Genomic DNA, 18,999 nt, shown 5'->3' on the forward strand with positions numbered 1-18,999 from the left:
CCAGCTACGGAACCCAAGCATTTAAATTATGTAACCAAAGGGGTGATTCAACGTTAGAACACGTGTTCAGCAGCAGAAGTAAAAAGATATAACTATGGATTGAGACTGTGATGATTTGGTGGCTGAGATTCCTTGTGCAGCTGGCTATCTTAACCAGCCATTTGGATACATGGAGAAAGTGCCTGAAACATCAGTGAAATTCCAGTATCCTGAGCACTGGCTGCTTCTGGCTGAGCCTCCTGCCTCAGCCAGGTCATCAGTGCTGCTGGATGAGTTCTTAGAATCATTTTGTAGAATCATACTCTCTACAGATCAGGATTGAATATGGTCATAGAACTAGGCAGATTATCCACCTTAGTGGTTGGTTTCTCATTTGTCTAAATAGGAATTCTGAAATGTCACTGTGCAAGGAAACCCCTTGGGCACTGTGATAAAAGCAGAGAATCTAGGTCTTGGATTTTAGAGTCAGTAAGTCTAAGCATATGGTCCAGGAATCAGGATTGTAAACAAGCTTCACAGGAGACTGGGGTGCAGATGTTCCCCAGAACACACTTCAGAATTTTATAGTTCTGAAGACATAGGTCCTTCCATTTTTCAGTCAGCTAGGACCATTTCATTGTTTGAGGTTGTAATTCCAAAACTGTCCTGACAAAAGTTTCACTCTGTGAGCTAGATGTTAGAAATACTAGGGTGTGGGGCTTTGTTTTAAAGGACAGATTCTCCCAGGAACACCCTAGATGCTCACTAATCAAGGATGTCATAAGTAGCTGAAGATCTAGACTTTTACACACAGCTTCATTTAGAATCCTGATAGTGGAGGCCAACACCCAAAGCAGCCATGTAGATTTAATGGCACATAATGGGATAAATTTCCTCATGGACCTGACCCCAGAAGTTAAATATTACAACCAAAGCATTCGGCAAGAAAACAGTCCCATTTTATTAACTTTTGACTCACACTGAAGGAGGTAAGCAAGTAACAATTTAACCCGTTTGATTTAACAATAAACTTGTTAATGTCTTACCTTCACAGTATCCAGGAAGAAAACAAACCAGGGACTGTATTTTAGAACGGAGATCAGCTATGTAGAAACCAACGTGAGATCAATTCTAGCTCCTGTTGGGTGGTAGCATAGCTTCAAGCCATGACTTGATTAAAATGAAAATGACTCAATTAAAGAGCTGAGCAAAACCCAGAAGGAACAATGGTGCCAGGAACTCCAACGTTTCAGAACAGTTTGTTCTCTAAACACCAAATAAGAACACTTCACGTTCATCCTTAATGCTCAAAATCACCTCCAGTCATGGACACGAGTCTTCTGTAATCTGAGCCTCAGACTCTCAAAACTACAAAGAGAAGAGAAGTAGCCAAATTTCAATAATAAATAACAAACATAGCTATGGTGTACACTTATAAAAAGGTCTGGCTAAATCTAATGACCTGAGGAAGGTTTTAGTGTTATGTCATGTGACGTCAGTTCAATTGAGCAGACTCAGCACTTTTGATCTGAGGCACTATGATTCACACAGGGTAACTTACGAAGGAACCTGATCACCTACTCACCTTCAGTGTTAGCTTCAGTAAGCCATCTTCAGAATGCACTAGGATTCTGGAATCGTACACCAAGTGTAATGTCCATGGGACTTTTTTAAAACTGAACTTTGTAACTCATGGCCAAGCTCTTACTATCACTATGATTTCGATACAGAAATGAAGACCTTCTTTCATAAAGTGTGGGAAAATCAAAGCACATACCGGCCCTTCCAGAGCACAGTCCTAGTACTGTGGAGAACATGATTAGACTCTTAGTCCCAGGAACCCAGGATGCTTGTTGTAAAGCAGCAGGGCAGATGCAGAATGAAAATCACAAGAACAAGTGGAATATTCGAGGCCCCTGGATTTATTTGAGTACTGCATTTGAACAGAAACGGCTATGGAGATCTCTCTCGGGCTCCACGTCACATGCTCTGTTTCCCACTGAAGCCCTTCACTGACTTGTTTCTACCCCACTAGGGTCTAATGCTCATAGCGCTTCCTTACTTCCTCAGCGCTGGAAATCTTGCCATGACCTTGTTCTGAACAACTGAGTAAGAACCAAGGGTGCCAGGTCCCCCATGTGTGTATTGAAGTTTAAAAAGCACTGTTCTAAAACAAGGTTTAGTTCTCCTTCACGGCGTGGTGCCCACGGGGAGTCTTCCACAGCACAGTAAGCAGAATGTTGTTAAACCAGAAAACAATAGGTCATCATGGAAGCTTTTAAGCGGAAAAATGAAAAAGCACATGCTTAAAATTTGTTCATTTTGATAACCAATGATAATGTTATCACTCTAAGGAATCCACATTACTTTGGGTTATCAGAAATTTGAGTAAAAGCTGATATTAGATAGTGACATTTGAAGGCCAGCGTGGTGGCTTATGCCTGTAATCTCAGCACCCAGGGGTATTATCACAAGTTCTAGGTCAGCCTGGGTTACAAAATAAGACCCTGTCTGGGAAAAAAAAAACAACAACAGAAAAAAGAGCTGTTGCTATTTGAGTAGAAGATGATATCAGCTACTGATATTATATTATGCTTCAGTAAAAGCACACTGGCTTAGATTAATTTAAAAATATTTTATGTGTATGTGTGTGTGCCTAAGTGTATGTATATGTAATGTGTATGCGCAGGACCCTTCAGATATCAGAAGAGGGTAAAGGATCCCCTAGAGCCGGAATTACAGATGGTTGTGAGTCTCCACATGAGTATTGGGAATTGAACCACGGTCCGCTACAAGAGCAGCAAGTGCTCTTAACTGCTGAGCCATCTCTACAGCCCCGGCTTAGATTGTTATAACCTATAACCGAGAACAGAATCCATCTAGGCCAAGTTTGGTGTTTCAGTTAGGCTGACAAAGACATCTACCTTCCTGCCAGAGGACCCATGCTGATAGCTTGTTAATCATTTTCAACTGCAGCCTGAAGAGGTCACGGCAGTTGTCTTTTTCTGAGAACCTTCTGATTCAGCTTACGTGTCACTCTACTGAGCAAAATGGAAACTGATCTGGAGCCATGGAATTGAACAGAAACAACTTGTGGTTCACACCCCCCAGATTCCAGCTGTGGTTTGAGCTTCTGCAATAACACCTGACTCTGGAAAGCACATCATATGGTGTCTAGATCCACACCATAGACCATTTGGCCTTCTTCCAATAAACTTTCTGTATGGAAGGCCAAAGTCAGACCACAGCAGCCAACACCAATGATGGGTAAGGGCAGAAGTAACACAATGTGAAGATTGTGAAGCAACAGGTGTAGAGTCAATGCACCAGGGCACAACACAGGCCACGTGTCAGAACAGGAGGGGGAGCAGGACCTGCATTAAAACGGACCATGCTTTTCCCAGTGATTCCTCTACCTGCTTTCAAAGTCAGCATCATTGTTTCATATTCACAGACGAGCACGCTAAACCCAATGCTGACCTATTTTCCATAAATCAGGGGCAGGTTTAATGCAGAAAGAGCATTCTGTTTCAGGTCTGGCCACCCCTGAAGCCGTGTGCGTCCACTCTTCCACATGGCCTCCTTGTAGAAAGAAGCTTTCCTACCTTTTCATTTCTGCTATGTTACCTACTGTCGAAGAGGACGCCCCTAACTTGGCATTTCCAGGGTGTGCTCAATGGAACACAAATTCTAAGACAGACTGTAAAAGAGAGATTCTGTGGCTAGGAAGTTGGCAGGAAAGGCTTAGAGGGCCCCAGTGCATATTTAGAAGAATCTACAAACTTCTGTGAACTTGAGACATTTGTTGTTCTATCTATACCAGTATGAAGAACACTAGGAGAAGCCTTACCTTAGACTCCCTGAGATAGCAATATGTAGAATGATGCTAAATAACAAAACAAACTCTAAGCAGTATGGGAAGGTCAGAGAGCATTAGCAGCCAGACAAGGGGCTCACACATTCAAGGGAAGGACTTTCAGGTAAATCAACTCCTCTGTCCCATGTACTATATCCATAGACCCCTGGAATGTTGGTTTCTGATGCTGACTTTTTTCTCAGCACTTGACACAGGACCTTCTGTTAGGCAAGTGCTCCACCACTAAGCTCATTCTCAGCCCTTTATTTTAACTCTGAGATAAAGTCTTCACTAAGTTGCTCAGGTTATCCTAGAACGTGTAGCTCTCCCGCTTCAGCCTCTGGCATATCCGGCATTACCACCACTTTCGGCTCTGTTCGGCTCTTTGAGTCTTAGTCTGCCCTCGTTAGCAGAAGAGTCTCCTGGCTGTGTTGCTCTCTTTCAGCTTTCCTTCCCAAAACTTTAATGCTTTCTTTTTCAACCAGCTTTATTTTATTTCATCTACAAGTTTTCCTAGACCTCAAATTTTCAAAATAAACCTACTTGTGCCAAAGTTTGTCCTAACTCTCCCCATCACTCTGTTGTTTATGAGACAAAGTTCAACATTTCAGGTGACACATGAAAACCTTAACAGACCAGTTCAGTCGATGCCTAGAGCAGGTTTGTGGGCGGTGGCCTCCAAGGAGATTGGGTGTAATGCCCTCCAAATTTTCCAGTCCCTTTGTAATTTCTTACATGGAGCTCCTTCTGCCTAGAATGTTCTTTCTTCTCTCCTTGTTTGCCAGACCCCTCTATCCTTCATGTCAGTTTAATTATACCACTTTATGAAAATCTTTGTCAGTTTTCTGACGCAAAGCTTTGCATCCTGTTCTACGTTATTACAGTTTTATTTTCTCTAGAAGTTTACCAAATGGTTTTACATTTTATTGTTTTCTTATTTCTCATCCTCATTAGACCGTAATCTCTCTGGAAGTAGGAAGGTACTTTTTTCAGTCTTGTTTTTACCAAGGATTCATCAAATGTAGGAAAATCAAATCTCCAAACAAGCAAAAACAAAAACAAAGAAACAAAAATGAGAGCTTATCCAGGATACTCTAGCCACAAAGACTGAGCTGTAACGGCTCTTGTGATTTCACCCTCATGCTCCCTTGCTCTGAAGTTAAGCTTCATCATGTTCCAAATCTCTTAGATTTCTTCGAGTCTCCCAGTTGCAAAACTGTTTGCTGAGAAGCATGACTGCCCATCACATTTCTTTTTCCACGTAGAGCCAAACTGGGCTTATTGTCTCTTACACAGTTTGCTTCATAATGATGACTCTTTCTTTTGCAGACTGAAACCCCTGGCAGGGTGAACAATTCTCAAAATGTAGTCCCAGACTAGCATTGCCATCATCACTTAGAAAGGCTGGGTGAGCTGCTCCCACAGCCTTCTCTGGAGCCATCAGGCTGGATGGGCTATTCCCACAGCCTTCTCTGGGGCAGTCTGACTGCGTGACCTTTCCCAACATCCCTCTCGGGAGCAGTCAGACCACTCAGTTCAAACTCTATGTCGGCAGCTGCTGCTGGTACCACCTTGTGCTCTTTACATCACCTCAGGCTTGTGCTCTCCTCCCCCCTCACCCCCGCCATGAGTGTGGCAACTCCCCTGACCTTTTCCCTCCCTGCATGTGTCTCTTGCTTTTCGCTGTCATCACCGTATGAAACACATAGGAATCTGTTTGACATTCTGATGCATGTGTGGTCCTGCAGCTGAGGAGTTAGTCAGGTGCCAGAAACCTTCGACCACGAGGGAAAGAGGCCAGTTATTAAATAACACCTTACCCTGTCCCCTTTCCTCCTCAGAGACCTGGGAGGACTGAAGGTCTTTGTCTACTCAGAGATCAAGTCTCTTACACAGCTTGTACTGGCTTTCTCTGCTTGCCTCCCTGACTTTTCCTCCCTCCCAATCCTGTTCCTTAGAGTCACTTCCTGATCTTATCCTTGACAATGGGAATGGATGGAGAAGGGGATGGGTGTGTGTGTGTGTGGGGTGGAATGGGGGTACAAGTGGGTAGTTCGACAGAAGGACTATGTGTGCATCTGGATTTGCCACATTGATACCCCGCTGTGTGGACAGTCCTCCCTGCCACGGTGCTGTGTGCAGAGACCCCCCGGTGCTGTGTGCAGAGACCCCCACTCAGGGTCCAGTTCAGGGAGTGTCCTCATTTTTCCAATAAGCCTCTGCTGAATGAGGATGGCAGTCAACCACATTGACTAGGTGAGACGTTCAAAGTGATAATGAAAGCCAAGTGCTTATAAGAAGCTTCTAGGAAAAAAGCTCTCAACGAAAGTTGAGTTTTCTGTAATTCCTTCCACATATTTTTCATGTCTTTTTTTTTTAATCTTCATCTGATATCATTTCAGTTCTTAAGTTGAAAGTAAAAAGCCTAAAGTCTCTAGGAGTTCTCTTTTCCTTTGTGAAAAGGTATCAGCTTTGAAAACAAATCCCATTTTTCCTCATTTGATCCTCAGAAGAGCTGAAATCCAGATGGAAAGATCGTGGTTTGGAGCTGGAAGGTGTTGAATTAAGATCCTGGCTGTCTGTCATAGCTAAAGGAATTTTTTAAAGTAAGGTCTCTCTGCTTATCTATGGACCTGAAATAATCCTGCCTAGTGTCAGGCTGGTCATGAATGGTAAACAGGTAAAGGTTGAGCATAGTGTCGGTGCTCAGTAAATCCCAGTCCTCTCTTCCACTTGAACTCAAGCAACTATCTTGACCCTAGTTCAAGACTTTATACCTCACCTTGTCTCTTGCTTGACTTTTTTTAACAGCTTCTTGGCTTCATTACTTCACATCAACTTGCCAGTCTTTAATCCACACTGAATATTCTCATAGACCTGTCTAGAAACAATGCTGAACTTCTGACTTGTGGTACTTTTCCGCAGCCTGCACATGCACACATTTGAAAACACGGCCCAAGCTTCCGTTTTCCATGATTCTCCACGTTGTCTAATGTGGTGGTATTGTGTTCCCCAAAATATTGTGTACCCTAATAAACTTATCTGGGGTCAGAGAACAGAAAAGCCACGAGATACTTAGGATAGGCAGTGGTAGCACACGCCTTTAATCCCAGCATTCCAGAGGCAGAAATCTATCTGTTCAAGGATACAGCCAGGCATGGTGACTCACGCCTTTAATCCCAGAAAGCGAGCCTTTAATCCCAGGGAGTGGTGGTAGAAAGCAGAAAGGTATATAAGGCGTGAGGACCAGAAACTAGAAGCATTTGGCTGGTTAAGCTTTTAGCTGGTTAAGCTTCAGGCTTTCAAACAGCAGTTCAGCTGAGAGCCATTGGGATGAGGACACAGAAGCTTCCAGTCTGAGGAAACAGGATCAGCTGAGAAGTTGGCCAGGTGAGGTTAGCTGTGGCTTGTTCTGTCTCTCTGATCTTCCAGTGTTCACCCCAACACTTGGCTCCAGGTTTGTTTTATTAATAAGAACTTTTAAGATTCCTGCTACAGTCTAACACAAAACACCTACCCTCTGTGCTTCTCTCGGACACTTGCCGTGGAAACGATTTTCTTCTCCGGCTCCTCATCCACAGTGCTTGTCTCTTCCTCTCAAGCAGCAGCTTTCTCGTCCCCACACCGCTGCAGTCTTGAACTACCCTGGCTCAGTGTCAAGGAATTAGAGATCAACCAGAGAAAGAGGTTTTCTAAACATGGGGATGCCGTAACCATTCCGTCTAGTTGCAGGAGTCAACACAGTGCTCAGAAGCATCTGCAGACTGCATGGGCCGGAGTGCAGTTCAGCTGTGGTCCACATTCTTCCTCTACGTGTCTCAGAAGATGTCTGTGTTTGCTCCATTTGAAGGAAACTAAACCCAGTGTCTGCTTCCTTTACAGAGGAGAAAGTTAAAAATAATTACAACTTCTTTGCTTCTTCTCTGTGCTTGCTCAGGTCACTGATGCCAAGTACCATCCATCTGAAGTACAAATGATTTGTTTATGACATTGACAGCATCTTACTGCAGGTTGGCACTCCTCCATAGCCACTCGGGTTTGGTGATGGCACTAATGCTTGTCCTAGGGAGAGAATGTGGTTGCTGAAATCTTGAGGCCAAATATTTATAATTCATGGCCATTTATAATTTATAATTTTTCTTCTTCCAAAGGAAATCTTAGTATCTTGAAATAAAAATTAGTTTATTCCCATATGGAGATTAAAAATCAAGAGGAAAACCAGTTCAAACATCACATGCAGAAAAGAGACAGGCCTCAGGTATCCAAGAACTTCACTGAGAGGATCATGCTTCTCCACTTGGGTTTAGATGACCTTCTGAAACACAAGCACCACCCCTGAGACCCTGAGACCTTGGCTGTCCCCCAGTATCGATGAGGCGAATCTCTCCACAGAGGAGCTCTTCTTTGTTGGGGATGTTAGTAGAAACAAGATAAAGAAATATGGAGATAAAGCAAGGTGAGTCGGTGACAGTGATTAAGGATGTAGTTAAGCCCACGTTCCTGGTAGCAACCCAAAGAAAGGAGAAGGAAATAAATAAAATTAGATAGAACTCTTATCCTAATAATAGGGGAAACCCTCATCTTTCAAAAAGATTAAGTTTCCTCCCGGAGTTTATGTTAATCATAAGAATATATGTTCTGAAACCAAAAAATGGGCAGTATCTTCAATAACAGTCTGCAAAGGGTGCTTTTCTATGGACATTTATCATATAGACAATGAAAATCCAGTATTAAATTGTGGTTTAGTGCAGACATTTAGTAGGGGAAGCTAACACTTACAGGTACATTTTCATGAACTAGTCACAGTTGGTTGTAGCATAATGAAGCAGTCAGGACAGCAACACCCTATCGGGTTGTGAATTAACTGATAAAACTCTAGGGCTCTCCTTATACATACTGTGAATGGGGTATAACAGAGCATCAGTGCGCGCACTCCCCAGTTTACCTGCCCTCTATTTGCTAGACTGTTCATAGTAAGCAGATGCTTATCATGTTTGGCCACTCAGCATCTGGACCTTCTTCAAGCATTGGTAGAAGGTAGGCCTTGTCTCTCATTAAGAAAGCACTTTCCTGTGGCTGTTCATTAACTGCCACTGTAGATAAGATGTGGAGTTGCTCCCGAGTCTTCTGTTTCTTAATAGAGAAAAATTAACGGCATCACACTTCCTGATCTTGAATTGACTTCAGAGGTGTTCACAACTCCGAGGCTCCTAGAAACTCCAGATTTCCTCTCTGGGTGCCCCTAGCGGACCGGACCATATGGGAACTTGGGAGATCACCTTACCTTTTCTCCTGTGTTCTCAGATACTCGTTACACTTCACAGAACTTCCATATACATCAGGATGACAGCTTACTTTGTCTCCTAGATGCTTGGATGCCCATCACTCCTCATGTACATCAATGTGGACTGAGGGGCAGGATGTCATGGGTTTCCCCACAAAGGAGCAAAATAACATGTCCAGGCGTGTCTCTCTAGAGCAGCAGTTCTCAGCCTGTGGGATTACATATCATATGTCCTGAGCACCAGATATTTACATTATGATTAATAACAGCAGCAAAATTATAGTTATGAAGAAGCAATCTCCCTTCTCTAAGACTCTGCAAATGCTGGGAACAAAGACGGCGATGGGCCTGGAAGCAGGCATAGCAGTCCACAGCGTGAAGGCTCTTAAACAGAGACGGGGGATTGCTTGGACAGGAAAACACACCATTGACGGCTTTAGACTGTGCTGCCTACCTACGGTTTGATAAAGGGGCCGTTTCTCGGAGTTGATTTAGTAAAAACAATGCTGGGATCTCGACACGCATTGAGGCAGGGGCTTCTTCTGAGTGTGGTTTCTGCGCCTTACGGCTGTGTACTCAGCGTGGCCTGAATGTTACAGGCCACTGACACGTCTCTGTCCAAAATGGGAGCATGTATGGAAATGGAAAGGGGAAGTCAGAGGAAGGCGTCTCGAGCAAAACAGAGCTTAGGGCTGAGCTCTCGATGGTGTGGGCCTGAGCTGCCACGAGTCTTCAGGGCTGAGACAGCTACATCCATCACTGTCAGCTTCCTCTGCGGGTAGGTGTGGCCATATAACCAAGGTCAGGTGAAAGAAACATGAGAGGTTGGAGGAGAGTGTTAACGTGGAACAAACCCCATCTAGTCTTGGTGTATGAAGACCCATGCAGGACGGTTGCTCTCGGCCCCCACTTACCTAAGGGAAAGGGATTCTAAGGACCCATAGGAAAGAGCAGCAGCAAGGCTTTGAGCCTTTGGTCTCTAAATGACTACAGGGGTGGGGGTGGGTAGGAAAAAGACCTGCTGGCTTTCACAGGACTATGACATGGGCAAAAGCGATGTTTCTGTTGTTTTTGGGCATGCACCAATTTTCATTGCTTGGTGCAGAATCGGGCATTTAGCTCCCCATGTTAGGAAACAGTCCTGGCTATTCTTAGTTTTGCTATTTGCTATCATGTTCCATTAGCTAGAAACCACTTTAACCTTCTGTGTGTGTCTCTGGGTCTGAGGTTTCTTCATCCTAGGGAATCTGTACTTATAGGATCTGTACTCACCAGCTAACAGCCGACATCTTCATGCTTGCTGTGTTCTCTTATGGGTGAATAATGGGAGAAACGACCTAGAGCACACAGAAGGTAAATGTTAATGCAGATTCCACCATTACCCACCACTAGGCATATGTTTGTTATTCCTGCTGCAGCCAGGAGTTACGGACTTCCTGAATGCTTTCTAAATAAGACGTCTGCTATGGTTTGACGCTCCTTTTCAAAGCCTATGTTGAAATCTGATTGCCCTGTCATATTATTGGAAAATGTGATTTTAGAGGTACCTAGGTCACAAGGGCTCACTGTGGGAATGGCTTTGTTATAAAAGCTCTCTGTGTCTCTGTCTCACATTTGACATTGTGCAGGTATGACCCAGCACACTGCACAGATATGACCCAGCAGATATACACAGGTATGACCCTGCACAGATATGACCCAGCAGATATACACAGGTATGACCCTGCACAGATATGATCCAGCATATACACAGGTATGACCCTGCACACTGCACAGGTATGACCCTGCACACTGCACAGGTATGACCCAGCATACTGTGCAGGTATGACCCAGCACACTGCACAGGTATGACCCAGCACACTGCACAGGTATGACCCAGCATACTGTGCAGGTATGACCCAGCACACTGCACAGATATGACCCAGTACACTGAACAGGTATGAAGGCCCTTGCCCGGTGCTGGAAATACCCTGGGGGCCTCAACATCCCTAGAATGGGGAGCAGAATAACCTCCTATTACTTGTAATTGTGTTGGGCATGTTTCTGTCTCTCTCTGTCTCTCCATCTCTGTCTCCGCTTCTCTGTGGTCTCCCTTGCTGTTATTTGTCTCTGTCTCCGACTCTGTCTGTCTGTCTGTCTTTCTCGAAGCTGTCAGGAATTCAGCAGCTTTGCTCTATCATGAGTAATGTGTTCTCTGCCAGGACACACGGCCAAAAGCAATCGAGTCAGCCATTCACAGACCGAAACCTCTCAAGCCACAAGCCTCCCGAAAAGATTTTCTCCTTTTCAAGTTCTTTCTCTCGAATGTTTTAGCACAGCAACAGGAAGCTAACTAACGCAGAGAACTGTACCAAGCAATGGAGTCACCACTATTGCTGGGCCTGATAGTAAGGCTCAGAGGACCCCGGAATTACTCCATGGGAAGAATCTGTAAAAGTCTGGAGATGTGGAGAAGACTAGACTGCCATAAACAGAGCTAAGTTAGTAGGTATTTTGTCATAACATCAGAGAGCTGACTGGCATGAGGGGTCTCGAAAAGGGCTCAAATCCAGCTCTGTCTAGGACTGAAGGCCAAGCTCTTTACAGCTGGCCATGTGTTGCTCCTGCTATAAGACTTGAATGATCCAGTCGATGGCTACCTACCGGAGTGCGTTCCAGCCATCTTTCCAACGTCTTACAAATGGCTTAGCCATAGGTGAAAGAGACAGCAAATGTTTGTGGAATATAATTAATAAACATAATTAATAAAATGACTTGGGAATCTTGATGTATTGAGTGAGGGCTGGGTAATGGGGACAGAGCAGGGATGTAAGTGAATTACATCTGACCCCAAGCTGCCTCTTTGAAATTGTCCTTTTTAAGTGATTGCTATCTGCCTGACATCAAAGGGGGAATGACGTTTATCTGTCTCTGCTATAATGCAGCCAACCTGAGTGGGTTCTCAGTATCTACGTCTTCCCTGTCACTTGGCTACCAGCTGAGGGGAACAAACACTGGTGCTCACTCTCCCCAGTCCTTCTGTGACTTTGCTTCTGAGTTACCATGCCCCCTCCTGATGGTTCATTTCTCTTTTATTTTCACTTAACTTGGCTTTTATGTATCTGTCTATCACTGCCTCCTTTAACTACCAGCTAAGATGGCCTGGCTCTTTTTTAGATTTCAAAGGATGCTGCCTGCCCTGAATGTGTGATGCTTGAGAGTGGGTTTCGGTAAGTCTTTAAGAATAGTTGTTTATACTCTTTCAGAGGTTGCCAAGTAATAAATAGTGATTTGAGAGTGAAGGATAAAGTGGAATTTCATCACCCAGCTCTCTACTGTTCCTCTGATGGCTTAAATCATAAAACATTGTGTTCTAACCTTCACAGGGGGATCACACCAGCTTGGGGTTACTGAGTGGGTAGAGACACTTTTTTTTTTTCCTACTCAGTACCCTGGGCACTGCTCCATCCTAGCCTGGTTGGAAATGCACTGTTTGAACCTTTGAAACTCTGAAGCCCTTTGAAGCCTCTGAGCCAACAAAAGAGGCAAAGGGCCTTTGTGCTTCAGCAAGGGGCTGTCCCAGTTCTTTGCACTTCCCTAATGAGGGCCAGCCCAGGAGCCCTTGTGTCTCTGCTACACAGAGGGGGGGGTTAGGGATTAAAAGCATCCTGCCTGTCTAGGTCACTTCCCTCTTCCCAGGGACTTTTAGGGATGGTATTCCAGCCCTTGAGAGTTTTGATACTCCTTCATGTTTTGCAGTTTTGTGCCAGTTTGTGTGTATGTGAATGGCATCAGATAGTCCAGTGTGGACTCTCTGGCACACCTGCCTCATTTACCAAGATCCCATCCAGCTCCATTTGTTTAGAAGACTTAATTGACCTACTAGGAATTTCAGGCTGTCATCCTGATTTCAATTTGTGAGTTACATCAAGTTATAGTGTTTCATAGTGTAAGTTCAGATACTAATTTTAGTAACAAATAATGTCTCTGGTAAGCCGAAGGAAAAAGAATTGTCTCTCTTGACATACTTTTAGAAAATGTGAGACTCTTTTTTTTTTACACTTTTAGGAAAAGTTATTCTTTATTTATTTTGCTTGTTTATTACAGCAAAACAAAGACTAACCCATTTGGTGTCAGCAGTTGTAATAGCATGCACATAATCTGTGCAAGCCCAAGCCAGATCAAGTCCCAGAATGAAGAGGGGAGTTGAGCACATGGTCTTACCCCTAGCTATGAAGCTATTGGCAATGTTAGATGCTGGGAGAGGGAGAGACAGTTTCCTCTAAGAGTACACCCCCTGGTAAGATGACCAATCTCCAGTGGAAGACCACACATCCAAGAATATTCAGACAGTATAATTTAATCGTAAATGATTTTCTAAAAAAGGACACAGAGATGGGTGGGTATAGAAGGTGGGTAGATCTGGGAAGAGTTGGGGGAGAGGAAATAAATATTATCAAAATAAGTTGTATAAAACACTCAAAGAACTAATAAAGAAAATGAGACTTTTAAATGCAAAGGACATCTTTTGAGTATATGCCCAAGAGTGGTATTGCTGGGTCTTGAGGTAGGTTGATTCCCAATTTTCTGAGAAACCACCATATTGATTTCCAGAGTGGCTGTACCAGGTTGCACTCCCACCAGCAGTGGTGGAGTGCTCCCCTTGCTCCATAGCCTCTCCAACATAGACTGTCATCAGTGTTTTTGATCTTAGCCATTCTGACAGGTGTAAGATGGTATCTCAGAATCATTTTGATTTGCATCTCCCTGATGGCTAAGGATGTTGAACACTTCCTTAAATGTCTTTCAGCCATTTGAGATTCTTCTGTTGAGAATTCTCTATTTAGATCTGCACCACATTTTTTAATTGGATTATTTGATATTTTGATGTCTAGTTTTTTGAGTTCTTTATATATTTTGGAGATCAGCCCTCTGTCAGATGTGGGGTTGGTAAAAATCTTTTCCCATTCTGTAGGCTACCATTTTGTCTTATTGACCATATCAGAAGCTTTGCCTTATAGAAGCATCTCAGTTTCAGGAGGTCCCATTTATTAATTGTTGCTCTTAGTGTCTGTGCTATGGGCAAATGGATGGAACTACAAAAAAAAATCAACCCAGACCCAGAAAAACAAACACTGTGTGTACTCACTCATAAGTGAATATTAGATGCAAAGCAAAGGATAAACTGGCTACAACCCACAACCCCAGAGAATCTAGGTAAAGAGGAGGACCCTGAGAGGGACATGCACGGATCACCCCAGGAAGGGGAAAGGGTTAAGATCTCCTGGGTAAACTGGGAAGGGGGCATAGAGGGAAGGGGAACACGAGGGTTTGAGATGGCTGAGTTCTGGGAGGGACTGAGAGGGAGAACAGTGAAAGAAATATCTTGATGGAATGAGCCATTAGGGGGTTAAGGAGAAATCTGGTGCTAGGGAAATCCTCAGGAACCCACAAGGATGTCCTCAGCTAAGACTCCTAGCAATGGTGGAGAGGGTGCCTGAACTAGCCTTCTACTGTATTCAGATTGGTGACTACCCTAATTGTCATCATAGAACCTACATCCAGCAACTGATAGAAGCAGATGCAGAGACCCACAGCTAAGCACTTGACCAAGCTCCTGGTGTTCAGTTGAAGAGAGGGAGGAGGGACTATAAGAGCAAGGGGGGACAAGATCATGATGGGAAAAACCACAGAGACAGCTGACCCAAGCTAGTGGGAGCCTACGGACTCTGCACTAGGCCCCTTGAATGGGGATGACAGATGTGTGGCTTGATCTGTTAGTGAGTCCCCTGGCAATTGGATCAGGATTCATCCCGAGTACATGAACTGGCTTTTTTAGAGCCCATTCCCTATGGTGGGATGCCTTACTCAGTCTTGATGCAGTGGGGAGGGGCTTGGGCCTGCCCCAACTTGGTATGCCAGCCTGTGTGGAATACCCAAGGGAGGCCTTACCCCCAGAGGAGTGGGTGGGGGTGGGATGGGGGGAGGTGGAGGGGAGTGGGAAAAGGGGAGGGAGGGGGAGCAGTGGGCAGTATGTAAAATGAAAAAAAGACTTTAAATAAACAAACCTTAAATAAAATAAAAGCAAAGGACTCAAATTCCAAGGTCCACTGTTAGCCGGGGTGCTGTAAATGTGAATATGATACGTAAGGTGAGAAGAAATAAACAGCAGGCTGAGGAAGCTTTGAGATTTGATCCCCACACCCTGTTCTGTAGACAAGCTATTTGGGGCCCAGGGTGACTGCTGCACATGAGTTAGTGTGTAAGAAGATTTGATGTCTCACTGGTCATCAGCTAAAATCCTTCAAATTTGCAGAACCAATGGCCCAGTGTCCACATTGATAGAATGATGTAGAAGATGGTCCTGGTGTCCCTTAGAAGCATCTGGCTCAAGCCAGACTCCGTTTTTAGACCTAGTCCTACCTCGAGTTTTCTATAATTTATTACATCAGAAAGCTCAAAGAGTTATTTTTATGCCAAGAAAATTGGACTCAAGTAGAAGTTATTTTCATCACTTCGTCTAATTACAAAGCTGGGCCCAGAACTATGACTATTCAAGCAGACTTCAGATATAATAGAGAATGAACAGCAAGGACGGATGGTCTTGACTAGCTGCCAGCAACAGCAGATAGGGGAAGGATTCTCGTGACTAGAGAGGAGAGTGAAAAAGCAATACTTTCTCTCTCTCTCTCTCTCTCTCTCTCTCTCTCTCTCTCTCTCTCTCTCTCTCTCTCTCTCTGTGTGTGTGTGTGTGTGTATGTGTGTGTGTATGTGTCTGTCTGTCTGTTTCCCTCCCTCCCTTCCTCCCTCTGCTAGGGACTGAACCCAGGGCAATTTCTGGCTAATATGCTTAGCTTAGTTTGATGCTGGACTCTGTTTAACTATGGTCTTGAATGTTCTTTAGCACCATGCAATTTTGTTGTATATTCCAGGTGTTTATTGCAGCAGTTGCATTGTTACCACAGCTCACTTCAAAAGCTATGGTCTTCTGGTGAAGAAAAATGAAAACCAGAGAGGTGGGGAAATATGGAGAGAGAGAGAGAGAGGGCAGGGTCAGACTCTTGAAGGTTGGGCCATGGCATTTAAATAAACCTCCTTAGAGTTTATATTCAGGCTATAGTCTATAGCTTTTGAATGATTCTCATCTTTCTTTGGATTAATGTAAAATTACACCAGCATTTAGGAAGCAATCACCAGCAGTGGGGAGATAAAATTTAGGCAAAAATCAATACTCCAAGTTTAAAAGTGAAGCAAATGAAATTTTGGCATAATTAAAGAAGATTTGTTAAATCAGCCAATCCTTTTGAATTCTTAAGGAAAGCCAACACCTCTTTGGCCCAAGTTGAAAAGACACAAACAAACTCCTCTGGGCTACTCATGCGAAAGCTTAAGTAGATAAAAGATAAGAAAGCTTAAGTAGATAGAGCTACTTTCCATCCACACTGTTGCTAAGAAGCAGTTTGCCTACAAGTCAGAGAAACCTGGGATTGAATCCATATCACATAACCAACAGGGGTGTGACCAGAGCAAACTGCACTTTCTTTAAATATTCCTCATCTGTAAACAGGGTCAATGATGGCTATTTTTAGAGTTGGAGTAAGATTGAAACAATAAACCCAATGGTAGCCAGAAGGTTTCTCCAGTCTGGCCAGGCCCCGAGGTCCTGCCTGGCCCTGCAGTCCTGCAGCTGCTTATAAAATAATCATTCAGAGGTTTATATTAATTACCAATTGTATGGCCTATGGCAGGCTTCATACTAGCTGGCTCTCATAACTTAACATATTTCTGTAAATCTATGTATCGCCACATTTTCCATGGCTTTACAGGTCTGCTGGCATGTTGCTCCTTGGGCAGCAGGCTGGCATCTCTCTCCCCTCTCCTTTCTTCTCTTCATATATCTGCTTGGATTTCCCGCCTGCCTCTAAGCTGCCTTGCCATAGGCCAATGCAGCTTTATTTATCAACCAGTCAGAGCAGCACATATTCACAGCATACAGAAAGACATCCCACAGCACCCAATAGATAACAGGATGTTACAACAAGTTATTTTCTCAAACAATACTGCCATATTTTCATTGTTTCTGGAAGTGACTGCAAAAGAATTATTTTTAAATGAAATGTTTATTATTTATCATCAATACATTTTTACTTGTGGAACTATTTCATATACTTATATACCTGTGGGTCATGCAAAATTTCTTCATGGGAAAAGAAGAAGTTGAGAGTGGAAAATGTCGTCTTAGAAACCCTGAGCGTGGGAACAAAACAGTGTCTTCTGGACTTGACCGCACTTGACGCTGTACAACGCTGTAGGTAGCTGTGGCTGCCTACACAAGATCAAGGCAGCCAGCATTCTAGCATGGAGTTCATGGAGTAGATTAGTTCATGAGTTTTCACCCGTGACTGAGGAGCTACGGACAGCTGATTTTTTGGGGGGGGAGGGGAATGGATGGAGAGTGAGTTTTCTCTAAGGGTGTGGCTTTTGGTGGGGTGGCCCTACTTTCAGTGAATACTCCTACACCCTGGAGTATATGTGCAGTACAGAATTGGACTTGGTGGCTATCAAAAAAATAAAGGATGACATGAAGTTGAAGGGAGTAGAGAGGATGGGATTGGGAGGAGTAAGGGGAAGGAGTTGGGAAAGTGAATATGATCAAAATAATCACATTAAATTCCCAAATAATTAATAACAATTATTTTTTGAAATAACAAAAATAACCCATCCAAAAAAAGAAGTCCTGAATTTGAACCTTAATTCTAGGATTTCAAACAAGATATGTAAGTATCATGCAAGCTTAAACTTTTGAGTGTGTGTATAGGGTTGTGAGAGGCATCACTCCATGAGCATGAACATTGTTGTTTTAATTTTTTTATTATTTAACATCTATGTATTTAACGCTGCCAATGCTTTATAGATGCCTTTTCATTTTACTCTATGACCCTCAGTTGATGGAACTAATACTTGGAGGTACTTTGGATTTGAGCAACATTTTCACTGTAAAGTAGAGATGAGCAGGACAGGAAGGCTTCTTTTGCTATCAACTATGAAGGGAATGATAGGGCTGTGGGAAGGGAATGTGAATCTCTAGGAAACATTTTATAACGTTGTTGTTATTCAAAACGGCATATTATACAATCAGTCTATTCAGTTAAACAGTGATATGTGTAAACATGTTCTTGTTTCCTCAATAATGATTTATCAATAAATTAATAAAGATAATGACTGAACTCTTCCTAGATTTTGAGTCAGGCAGACTGAGGAATCGCCCTTATGAAATGTGGAGCAGCCCTGGTTATCTTCTCTGACTTGGAACAGTGAGCTTTGGTTTAAGAGCAGTAAGTGGGCTCTGGAGGGGTTACGTTCAACTCAATGGTTTACTTGCGTCTGAACCACCTAATGAAAGTAGCCAATTTTATATTCTTTTTATCTAGCTGTTTCTTTTATTAAAGCTCTTCTTTCTCTGTAATAAACATACACACATGTCCATACAGTTGTTGTTATTATTATTATTATTATTATTATTATTATTGGTTTTTTGAGACAGGGTTTTGCTGTGTAGCTTTGGAGCCTGTCCTGGCTCTCACTCTGTAGCCCAGGCTGGCCTCGAACTCATAGACATCCGCCTGCCTCTGCCTCCCGAGTGCCACCACCGCCCAGCTTTCCATACACAGTTTTATTGTAAAGGAGTATGTTCAAGGTATGGTTAACTATAGATTTTTGTTTGAGGAAGGTCTTGATACTATGGTCCAGACAAGTCTACAAAGTCACTAGGTAAACTAGGCTGACCTCAAACTCAAAGCAAACTTCCTGTCTTGGCCTCCTGTGTACTGGGATTACAGGATAGGCCACCCTAACTAGCTTCCACGACTTGCCTTTAACCAGAGTGAATAATGACATGTTT

The 18,999-nt window shown here is 43.5% G+C and overlaps 1 long non-coding RNA gene across 17 annotated transcripts in view; it reads right to left on the reverse strand.

Moving 5' to 3' along the window:
* Window positions 1–18,999, reverse strand: part of LOC128114605 (uncharacterized) — a 287,065-nt gene that overhangs the window by 213,107 nt on the left and 54,959 nt on the right. For 15 of the 17 annotated variants that reach the window (XR_008219822.1, XR_008219827.1, XR_008219828.1 and 12 more), the window contains exons 3-5: window positions 10,392–10,456; window positions 9,120–9,328; window positions 1,026–1,347 (exon numbers count right to left, since the gene is read on the reverse strand). This is a non-coding gene — a long non-coding RNA (uncharacterized LOC128114605). Of the gene's footprint in view, window positions 1–1,025; window positions 1,348–7,352; window positions 8,336–8,780; window positions 8,969–9,119; window positions 9,329–10,391; window positions 10,457–18,999 lie in introns of all 17 variants that reach the window. The other 2 variants (XR_008219823.1, XR_008219825.1) reach the window with 2 other exon arrangements.

This window comes from Peromyscus californicus, unplaced genomic scaffold (genome assembly GCF_007827085.1).
Source record: "Peromyscus californicus insignis strain IS unplaced genomic scaffold, ASM782708v3 Scaffold_19__1_contigs__length_69161282, whole genome shotgun sequence".
Taxonomy (NCBI): Eukaryota; Metazoa; Chordata; class Mammalia; order Rodentia; family Cricetidae; genus Peromyscus; species Peromyscus californicus.